Source organism: Oncorhynchus mykiss, chromosome 28, assembly GCF_013265735.2.
Source record: "Oncorhynchus mykiss isolate Arlee chromosome 28, USDA_OmykA_1.1, whole genome shotgun sequence".
In the NCBI taxonomy this organism is placed as follows: domain Eukaryota; kingdom Metazoa; phylum Chordata; class Actinopteri; order Salmoniformes; family Salmonidae; genus Oncorhynchus; species Oncorhynchus mykiss.
This window is the reverse complement of record NC_048592.1, coordinates 32,293,886-32,301,447: the sequence shown is the minus strand read 5'-3', so window position 1 is coordinate 32,301,447 and position 7,562 is coordinate 32,293,886.

Sequence of the window (7,562 nt, the reverse complement as noted above, 5' to 3'; positions counted from 1 at the left end):
AGCCAGTTTAGTGGAGTCTGCCACTAGCACAGTCAGTGTAATCAGCTCAGCTATCCCCATTGAGACCGTGTCTGTGCCTCGACCTAGGTTGGGCAAAACTAAACATGGCGGTGTTCGCCTTAGCAATCTCACTAGGATAAAGACCTCCTCCATTCCTGTCATTATTGAAATAGATTGTGATACCTCACTTCTCAAAATAGGGCTAATTAATGTTAGATCCCTTACTTCAAAGGCAATTATAGTCAATGAACTAATCACTGATCATAATCTTGATGTGATTGGCCTGATTGAAACATGGCTTAAGCCTGATGAATTTACTGTGTTAAATGAGGCCTCACCTCCTGGTTACACTAGTGACCATATCCCCCGTGCATCCCGCAAAGGCGGAGGTGACGTTTTCGTCTTTTGAGCTTCTAGTCATGAAATCTATGCAGCCTACTCAATCACTTTTTATAGCTACTGTTTACAGGCGTCCTGGGCCATATACAGCGTTCCTCATTGAGTTCCCTGAATTCCTATCGGACCTTGTAGTCATAGCAGATAATATTCTAATCTTTGGTGACTTTAATATTCACATGGAAAAGTCCACAGACCCACTCCAAAAGGCTTTCGGAGCCATCATCGACTCAGTGGGTTTTGTCCAACATGTCTGTGGACCTACTCACTGTCACAGTCACTCTGGACCTAGTTTTATCCCATGGAATAAATGTTGTGGATCTTAATGTTTTTCCTCATAATCCTGGACTATCGGACCACCATTTTATTACATTTGCAACAAATAATCTGCTCAGACCCCAACCAAGGAGCATCAAAAGTTGTGCTATAAATTTACAGACAACACAAAGATTCCTTGATGCCCTTCCAGATTCCCTCTGTCTACCCAAGGACGTCAGGACAAACATCAGTTAACCACCTAACTAAGGAACTCAATTTAACCTTGCGCAATACCCTAGATCCAGTTGCACCCCTAAAAACTAAAAACATTTCTCATAAGAAACTAGCTCCCTGGTATACAGAAAATACTCGAACTCTGAAGCAAGCTTCCAGAAAATTGGAATGGAAATGGCGCCACACCAAACTGGAAGTCTTCCGACTAGCTTGGAAAGACAGTACCGTGCAGTATCGAAGAGCACTTCCTGCTGCTCGATCATCCTATTTTTCCAACTTAATTGAGGAAAATAAGAACAATACGAAATTTATTTTTGATACTGTCTCAAAGCTAACTAAAAAGCAGCATTCTCCAAGAGAGGATGGCTTTCACTTCAGCAGTAATAAATTCATGAACTTCTTTGAGGAAAAGATCATGAGTATTAGAAAGCAAATTACAGACTCCTCTTTAAATCTGCGTATTCCTTCAATGCTCAGTTGTCCTGAGTCTGCACAACTCTGGCAGGACCTAGGATCAAGAGAGACACTCAAGTGTTTTACTACTAGATCTCTTGACGCAATGATGAAAATAATCAAGGCCTCTAAACCTTCAAGCTGCATACTGGACCCTATTCAAACTAAACTACTGAAAGAGCTGCTTCCTATGCTTGGCCCTCCTATGTTGAACATAATAAACGGCTCTCTATCCACCGGATGTGTACGAAACTCACTAAAAGTGGCAGTAATAAAGCCTCTCTTGAAAAAGCCAAACCTTGACCCAGAAAATATAAAAAACTAATCGGCCTATATCGAATCTTCCATTCCTCTCAAAAAATTTAGAAAAGGCTGTTGCGCAGCAACTCACTGCCTTCCTGAAGACAAACAATGTATACGAAATGCTTCAGTCTGGTTTTAGACCCCATCATAGCACTGAGACTGCACTTGTGAAGGTGGTAAATTACCTTTTAATGGCATCAGACCGAGGCTTTGCATCTGTCCTCGTGCTCCTAGACCTTAGTGCTGCTTTTGATACCATCGATCACCACATTCTTTTGGAGAGACTGGAAACCCAAATTGGTCTACACGGACAAGTTCTGGACTGGTTTAGATCTTATCTGTCGGAAAGATATCAGTTTGTCTCTGTGAATAGTTTGTCCTCTGACAAATCAACTGTAAATTTCGGTGTTCCTCAAGGTTCCGTTTTAGGACCACTATTGTTTTCACTATATATTTTACCTCTTGGGGATGTCATTCGAAAACATAATGTTAACTTTCACTGCTATGCGGATGACACACAGCTGTACATTTCAATGAAACATGGTGAAGCCCCAAAATTGTCCTCGCTAGAAGCCTGTGTTTCAGACATAAGGAAGTGGATGGCTGCAAACTTTCTAATTTTAAACTCAGACAAAACGGAGATGCTTGTTCTAGGTCCCGAGAAACAAAGAGATCTTCTGTTGAATCTGACAATTAATCTTAATGGTTGTACAGTCGTCTCAAATAAAACTGAAGGACCTCGGCGTTACTCTGGACCCTGATCTCTCTTTTGACGAACATATCAAGACCATTTCAAGGACAGCTTTTTCCCATCTACGTAACATTGCAAATATCAGAAACTTTCTGTCCAAAACTGATGCAGAAAAATGTATCCATGCTTTTGTCACTTCTAGGTTAGACTACTGCAATGCTCTACTTTCCGGCTACCCGGATAAAGCACTAAATAAACTTCAGTTAGTGCTAAATACAGCTGCTAGAATCCTGACTAGAACCAACATTTTGTATCATATTACTCCAGTGCTAGCCTCCTGTCAAGGCAAGGGCTTATTTCAAGGTTTTACTGCTAACCTACAAAGCATTACATGGGCTTGCTCCTACCTCTCTCTCTGATTTGGTCCTGCCGTACATACCTACACATACGCTACGGTCACAAGACGCAGGCCTCCTAATTGTCCTTGGAATTTATTTATTTTATATATATATATATTTTTTTTTTTTACATTTGACCCCTTTTCTCCCCAATTACGTGGTATTCAATTGTTTTTAGTAGCTACTATCTTGTCTCATCGCTACAACTCCCGTACGGGCTCGGGAGAGACGAAGGTTGAAAGTCACGCGTCCTCCGATACACAACCCACAACCCAGTCTCAAACTTTAAGTCTTTACTGAAGACTCATCTCTTCAGTCGGTCACATGATTGAGTGTAGTCTGGCCCAGGAGTGTGAAGGTGAACGGAAAGGCTCTGGAGCAACGAACCGCCCTTGCTGTCTCTGACTGGCCGGTTCCCCTCTTTCCACTGGAATTCTCTGCCTCTAAGCCAGTGACTCAGCCCCTGTAATAGGGTTACTGGTGCTCTTCCATGCCATCCCTAGGAGGGGTGTGTCACTTGAGTGGGTTGAGTCACTGATGTGATCTTCCTGTCTGGGTTGGCACCCCCCCCCCCCCCCCCCCCCAGCCTTGACCCCCCCCCAGCCTTGACTCAGCCTTGACTCAGGATGGTAAGTTGGTGGTTGAAGATATCCCTCTAGTGGTGTGGGGGCTGTGCTTTGGCAAAGTGGGTGGGGTTATATCCTTCCTGTTTGGCCCTGTCCGGGGGTATCATCGGATGGGGCCACAGTGTCTCCTGACCCCTCCTGTCTCAGCCTCCAGTATTTATGCTGCAGTAGTTTGTGTCGGGGGGCTAGGGTCAGTTTGTTATATCTGGAGTACTTCTCCTGTCTTATCCGGTGTCCTGTGTGAATTTAAGTATGCTCTCTCTAATTCTCTCTTTCTTTCTCTCTCTCGGAGGACCTGAGCCCTAGGACCATGTCTCAGGACTACCTGGCATGATGACTCCTTGCTGTCCCCAGTCCACCTGGTCGTGCTGTTGCTCCAGTTTTAACTGTTCTGCCTGTGATTATTATTATTTGACCATGCTGGTCATTTATGAATATTTGAACATCTTGGCCATGTTCTGTTATAATCTCCACCCGGCACAGTCAGAAGAGGACTGGCCACCCCTCATAGCCTGGTTCCTCTCTGGGTTTCTTCCTAGGTTTTGGCCTTTCTAAGGAGTTATTTCTAGCCACCGTGCTTCTACACCTGCATTGCTTGCTGTTTTGGGGTTTTAGGCTGGGTTTCTGTACAGCACTTCGAGATATCAGCTGATGTACGAAGGGCTATATAAATACATTTAATTTGATCTTGTGTTATTGACTCTACGTTTGTTTATCCCATGTGTAACTCTGTGTTGTTTTTGTCGCACTGCTTTGCTTTATCTTGGCCAGGTCGCAGTTGTAAATGAGAACATGTTCTCAACTGGCTTACCTGGTTATGTAAAGGTAAAATAAAAATAAATGTAAAAAAATCTGTGCCTCGACACAATCACATCTCGGAGCTCTACGGACAATTGTTTTGACTTCATGACTGCCTCGCCTGGTTCACCAACTACTTCTCAGTTAGAATTCATTGTGTCAAATCGGAGGGCCTGGTGTCCGAACCTCTGGCAGTCTATGGGGGTACCACAGGGTTCAATTCTCGGGCAGACTCTTTTCTCTGTATATATCAATGATGTCGCTCTTGCTGCTGGTGATTCCTGGATCCACTTATACACCGACAACACCATTCTGTATACATCTGGCTCTTTGGGCACTATGTTAACAAACCTCCAAATGAGCTTCAATGCCATACAACACTCCTTCCGTGGCCTCCAACTGCTCTTAAATGCTAGTAAAACAAAATGCATGCTCTTCAACCGATCGCTGCCTGCACCCGCCTGCCCGACAAGCATCACTACTCTGGACGGTTCTGACTTAGAATATGTGGACAACTACAAATACCTAGGTGTCTGGCTAGACTGTAAACTCTCCATCCAGACTCATATTAAGCATCTCCAATCTAAAATTTAATCTAGAATCAGCTTCCCATTTTGCAACAAAGCCTCCTTCACTCACTCCGCCAAACATACCCTCGTAAAAATGACTATCCTGCCGATCCTCGACTTCGGCGATGTAATTTACAAAATAGCCTCCAACTCTCTACTCAGCAAACTGGATGCAGTCTATCACAGCGCCATTCGTTTTGTCACCAAAGCCCCATATACCACCCACCACTGCGATCTGTATGCTCTCTTCGGCTGGTCCTCACTACATATTCGTTGCCAGACCCACTGGCTCCAGGTCATCTATAAGTCTTTGCTCGGTAAAGCCCCGCCTTATTTCAGCTCACTGGTCACCATAACAACACCCACCCGTAGCACGTGCTTCAGCAGGTATATCTCACTGGTCATCCCCAAAGCCAACACCTCCTTTGGCCGCCTTTCCTTCCAGTTCTCTGCTGCCAGTGACTGGAACGAACTGCAAAAATAGCTGAAGTTGGAGACTTATCTCCCTAGCTTACTTTAAGCATCAGCTATCTGAGCAGCTTACCAATCGCTGCAGCTGTACATAGCCCATCTGTGAGTAGCCCATCTGTGAGTAGCCCATCCAACTACCTACCTCATCCCCATATTGGTTTTATTTACTTTTTTGCACACCAGTATTTCTACTTGCACATCATCATCTGCACATCTATCACTCCAGTGTTAATTTGCTAAATTGTAATTACTTTGCGACTATGGCCCATTTACTGCCTTACCTCCTTACTCCATTTGCACACACTGTATATAGATTTTTCTATAGTGTTATTGACTGTACGTTTGTTTATCCCATGTGTAAGTCTGTGTTGCACTGCTTTGCTTTATCTTGGCCAGGTCGTAGTTGTAAATGAGAACTTGTTCTCAACTGACCTACCTGGATAAATAAAGGTGAAATACATTTTTATATTATATATATATATATATATATATATATATATATATATATATATATAGAGAGAGAGAGGTGTGTGCCTTTCCAAATCATGTCCAATCAATTTAATTTACTACAAGTGTACTCCAATCAAGTTGTAGAAACATCTCAAGGATGATCAATGGAAACAGGATGCACATGAGCTCAATTTCGAGTCTCTTAGCAAAGGGTCTGAATACTTATGTGAATATGAATTTTATACATTTGCAATAATTTCTTAAAACCTGTTTTTGCTTTGTCATTATTGGATATTGTGTGTAAATTGCAGAGTTTTTTTTATTCAATCCATTTTAGAATAAGGCTGTAATGTAATAAAATGTAGTTTCATTATCCTTAATGAGTTGTTGCTACCTCAATTCATGTGATTTTTTAACATTCTGATTGTTTGTTTTTTAATTGTTTTTCTATTTTATTTGTTTTACTTTAACCCACCTCTCCAATGTGTGGGCCTAAACCATTTTTTACATTTATATGTAGAACATTTCCTTTATATTTTAAAGTGATTGTTTACGTAAGTGGCAATGTACACACGCGCACGCACGCACCAGCCACAGAGATGTAGGGGTGATGCTAGTGCCTGGCTCTGGGGGAAAGGAACAGGTACAATACATGATTGTTTACATTAGTGGTGATGGACACACACACACACACACACACACACACGATGCAGGATATTGTACATTTATACAAAAAGGTGTGTCTAATCCTGAAGGCTGATTGTTTAAAACCGCATTCCAGCCGAGTGTCTATTCCACAAATTATCACTGGCTAAATCTATGACTTTAAAATGCCTATTTACTTTGTTCCATCTGGCTGTGCAATCCACTGTCTCATCAGTCCAGCCAGGCAAGTTATAAACTTGATCTCCACTATAAAAAGCATCTAGACATTAAATCACATTTCTTTTAGACTAACATTTAGTTGTCATCAGCAGAGATTTGTATAAACCTTGATATCTGTTGCAAATGTCGGAGAGATATTGTTTCAATATACAAATTCGATCTCCAGCTGTCCCATAGTAATGAACATGTCGGGAGTCGCAATGAGACAGACGGGCAGGCAGCTTTTTTCAGCCAGTCGAAATCATGAATCAGCATAATTTTTAAGGATATATACAAAGAACTATCAATAGAAAACAGGTAAATGAAATGAAATTGTAGATGGTTAACTCTTTTCAGCTTCAGACTGAAGTGATTGTGTTAGCTGTGTTGTTGGCTACTCTGAACAAGTGTCCTGACGAGAGAGCTCATTTTTTACACCAGGCGAAATTGCTCATCATTAGCTCATAGCCAAATAAATGCCACTAAGAAACAGCTTAAACGCAAATGCAGCTACTGTACTTTGTCATTTTGGCTTCACTGTTTGACATGACTGTAAGTTAGCCGTAGTTGGCGAGCTAGCAAGCAAGGGATAAGAACCTTGTCAGCCAGTATGGCAATGGAACATTTAGAATAAATGACTAGGTCACGTCCATAGATACAGAACAAAAAGACTGAACGACTGGGTCGCGTCTATGGCAACCAAACCAATAGAACGAATGACCAAGCCCGCTTGGGTAGCAACTCTAGAATTGTGTCGGGACTATATCTTGAGGAAGGATGAATAGTAGGAATACATTTATTAAAATATGTATATAAATTATATGAATTCTATTATCAATACCTTAGCAATAGTTATTACAGAACGTATTCATACCCATTGTCTTATTCCACACTTTGATGTGTTAGGCTACAACTTGAATTCAAACTGGATAACATTTTTTCTCTCAACCATCTATGCACAATACCCCATGATGACAAAGTGAAAAAATGTTTATAGAAATGTTTACGCATTTATTGAAAATGAAATACAGAAATATCTCATTTACATAGC